Here is a 4,128-nt window from a genome sequence, read left to right as displayed (position 1 = left end):
GAGTTTCATTTTCTCCCTGTTCTGTTTAGTCTGAAACATGTCAGGGTGTTCCGGAAGGCCGATGTGACACATAAGGATTTGATCAGAAAAATGAGGTTCTTCCTTCTGCTTGTTTTTCCTTTGTGAAACTGTAAGTACTCAGACAGGTCAGAGGATGGTGGTGTTACTGGAGTTTACCTCAAGAAGTTAGTGACCAGAGGCATGGCCTGCTATGGTTTGGTACAAAGTTCCTCAGGAAGCCTCACATATGAAAGGCTTGGTCGCTGGCTGGCAGTGCTGTTTCGCAATGTATTCATCTGTTGTTGACTTTACAGGGGAGTGGGCTACTAGCAGGTGGGTCCTGGTCAGAGAAGCTAGGTTACCGGGGCGCGCTTTTGAAGGGCATATATTTTTTCATGATAGTAGATTCCAATCAAGTTTTATAGATAGTGACAAAAAAAACCCTATTGAGATGAGGAAACCAAGGGTCTGTTATCAGAAAAAAAGTATGTAACAGAACATCAAAGATGTCAACATTAAAAATTAATAGCGGCTAAATTCCAATGTGGAATCGTAGGCAATTATCTTCTTCTGAAATTTTCTTTGTCTCTCAATATGCTTATCCTCAAAAATCTTATATTTAAAGAGTTCTATTTATTTTGAAAAGGTTAATTTGAAGTCCTTTGTAATATAATATGCTCCCCCTTTCATCTCCAATTTTTCATTTCAACTTTGCTCATGCCCATGTGTAGTATCAAGAATATCTGGGTGCTGGAGAGATGACGCGGTTGATTAAGAGTGCTTGCTCTTTGCCAGAGGACGAGTTTGGGTCCCACATTGGGCAGCTCAAAACTGTCTGTGACTCCAGCTTCAGGGGCTCAGACATGCTCTCTTGGCCACAATGGTTTTCTTTCTTCTCAGTTCGAGAGTCCCCTGGGCTCTGCTGGCCCCACTGCGTTTTGCCACATGGAAATTCTCTGAAGCGAGGAAGAGTAAGGAAGAAGTCTAATTGCTGTTCGCCGGCTGTCTAGGAAGGATCTTTGCTTCTAGGCTAAGTGCACAGTATCTTGAAAAGCATGCCCAGATTTTATCTGCTTGGGGGTTGTTTCCTGAGAGAGTGAGTGTGTCTGGTACAGCAACACACTGATGTACTAAGGAACAGACTACATGCTTTCAAGCTCACACACAGCGATGAGGATCCTGAAACTTAACATGGAATGGAGTGTCATCGGATTGGAGGGGAAATGTAGTCTGTCTCAAACCATCTGCACAGCTGTGTGGAGGTTTCCAATACGGACCAGAAGTATGAGTAAGTGGACAGAAGAACCTGAATGAATGGGAGACGGGGTGTGTCTGGGAACAGAAGGATAGGACAGCAGACCACGAAGTCCTAAGAAGGGGCCTTGAGCTTCCCTTATACTGACTTCTCTATGAACAATACTTAGAGCTGAGGGCTGGCTAAAAGAGCTCTTGCTAACACCAATTTTCCACATCTCCAAATTATTTCCTAATTTAAGCCTCTGTCATTCAGGTTATTAGCAGTTTCCTTGGTGTAGGAGGGAGATTTGCCTTTGCCTGCGGGCTCACGGCCAGCTTATCATCTTTTGCTCATATTTGCATAATTAAACAGCCCACAGAGAAGGCTTCCCAGGGAAAAGAAGATGCTGCAGGAAGGAAATACCAAGACAATATAATTCTGAGGAGGCAAATCAAATTTTGGTGGCCCCCGGAGACAGATCCTAGAATGTAGGCAGAGTTTTAAAATTACGCCTGCCAAATGAGTTTAGAAGTACATTTGGGTAACTGTGCATTCGGACTGACTAGTATGTGTCGATTATTGCTAATCATTGTACTTCCGAGAAGATGAACCTATGCATGCACACGCATGTACTTACATGTGTCCACATGTGTCCACATGTGCACATGTTTCTCTTGTTTGCAGAGAACAGGAATGGGCGGCTCGGCATCTCAGGAAGATTTGAAGATTCAGTCCAAGCCGGGCGGTGGTGGCGCACGCCTTTAATCCCAGCACTCGGGAGGCAGAGGCAGGTGGATCTCTGTGAGTTCGAGGCCAGCCTGGTCTACAAGAGCTAGATTTCGGTATCACTCTCCTGGTCCCCTTTCCCACCCTGTTAGTTCCCTTGTTCTTCCCAAATACTTCCCTTCAATTTTTGTATCATATGCATTATGTGTATGAAAAACATATAACTTGAGGTTATACACATGAGAAAGCATGTACATGTTTGTCTTTCTGACTCTTATTCTTTTAATTATGTGATCTCCAGTTCCATCCACTTTGCTGCAAATGAGATGATTTCATTCTTTACAGCTGAATAAATAAATCTCTATTATGGGAGTGGGGAGAGATCTGTCNCAGTTACTCTCCACTATGTAGGATTACAAACACTCATTAATGAATGTCCTAATACATGTATTGATGTCATGGCTCTGACACAGTGGTCTTATTGGGACAAAACAGGGATGAACCACACCCTCACAAGTAAGTGTACAGATGTGAACGACTAGAGTGTAGAGTTCTGTTGTTCAAGAAGAGGGCAGTCTGGAGGGTTGTGTCATTTGCTTGGGGGTCTTCAGACACTGTGCTGGGTCTCCAGCAGGACCTGTGGTAGGAAACAGTCTCCTGCAGGCAGATGGGCCCGGAGCCGGAAGAGGAAACTCAACCACCAGGCAACTGAAGGTGGCACGGAACAGCAACTCCAAACACCTCTTGGGATGGTTCTCCTGTCGACCTGCAAATCTCCAGTCTCGCTTGTGAATGGCCTTGGCCGGTTCTCTGCCCTGCTCTGAGGGATTAACGGTGTGAATGAAACAAGTGTGCACCATGGCTGAATGAACACAACAGCGATTTTTCTCTTAGCTGTGACCAAATACAGAAGCACACGAAACAAGCTCCAAGAGGAAGGGTCGTGTGGGCGTACGGCTCCAGGGCACGATACATCATGGCGGGGAGGCACGAGCGGGAGCGGAAGGCAGCTGGTCGTGCTGTGTCTACAGTCAAGAAACAGGAAGGGGTGAACATTGGCGCTCATCAGGATTTCTCCTTTTCTCAGTTCAGTCTACCCGGCAGCTGGGCCAGAGGCAGTAGTAGCAGGGTGGCTGGGACCATGGCGAGCAAAGACAGTAGCAGACAGACCTAGACTGGAGAGCCCTGTCCCACAGGCTGCGCTCCCTGGCCTCTCCTCCTCTCTCCTCCCCTCCCTTCCCCTCCCCTCTCCTCTCCAAGTTCCCAGACCTTGTATCTGGGGACTCAGACATGACCCACAGAGGATGCACTCACAGTTTTGTATAGCTGTGTCTCATGCACTATTTAGTGCATTGTTACACACACACACACACACACACACACAATAGATCTATAGGACTAGACAGGTGGCCCAGCTTTTGCATAAGACCCAAATTTTGCTCCCAATACCCAACTCAGTCAGCTCACAACTTCCTGTAACCTCAGCTCCAGGGGAATCTGGTGCTCCCTTCTGACCACTGAGAACACCTCTGCTTATGTGCACATACCCACACATAGATACAAACAGATACATAAATAAAAATAAAATAAAAATCTTAAAAATGTACTTATATAACTATCACAGGGGATTTTAGGAGCACGAATCAGTCATAAGAATTGATATCCAAGACCTCAGCAGCTTAGGCTGAACACAAAGAGAAAAGCAATGGCCACACATAACCATGTATGCTGATATGGACTCGTTCAGCCCCAAGCGTCATGAATATTCAGGAAAGGAAAACCTGGAAAGACTATGGGCTCACGGCCAGAGAAAACAAAAGTGGGGGAGTAGAGGAGCCATGGTGTTAATAGACGGACCTCAGAATGCTTCTAGAAAAGATCAAGGGCAAAGGGACCCCACAGATGTCAACAGAGGAAGCTGGAGGAAGGGGTAAGCCTGTGGGTTTTCACTCAGGAATTCCTGATAATGCTTCATGGGCCTAATTGAAGTCTGAAATTAATTAAAGGCAGTAACTTGTTTGGTCTCACAATCTAATCAGAACTAACACTGATTTTGAAGAAGGCAGCTTTGGGGGTCTCCCTCAATTCTACTGTGCTAGAGTAGGAATAGGTAAATCAACCAGGAAGGAATTGGGGGACAATGCCCTTCTCCCTAACCCCAGAGA

General features: G+C 45.8%; 1 long non-coding RNA gene across 1 annotated transcript; it reads left to right on the top strand.

Annotated features, from left to right (window-relative positions):
- Nucleotides 1–2,067, top strand: LOC126514288 (uncharacterized). Its single transcript, XR_007595547.1, has 3 exons — nucleotides 1–130; nucleotides 901–1,288; nucleotides 1,922–2,067. It is a non-coding gene; the product is annotated as an uncharacterized lncRNA (long non-coding RNA).
- The last annotated feature ends 2,061 nt before the right edge of the window (nucleotides 2,068–4,128 follow it).

The sequence above is a fragment of the Alexandromys fortis genome, unplaced genomic scaffold, assembly GCF_014885135.2.
Source record: "Alexandromys fortis isolate MF-2015 unplaced genomic scaffold, M_Fortis_MF-2015_v1.1 scaffold_139, whole genome shotgun sequence".
NCBI lineage: Eukaryota > Metazoa > Chordata > Mammalia > Rodentia > Cricetidae > Alexandromys > Alexandromys fortis.
This window is presented reverse-complemented; position numbering and strand designations above follow the sequence as displayed.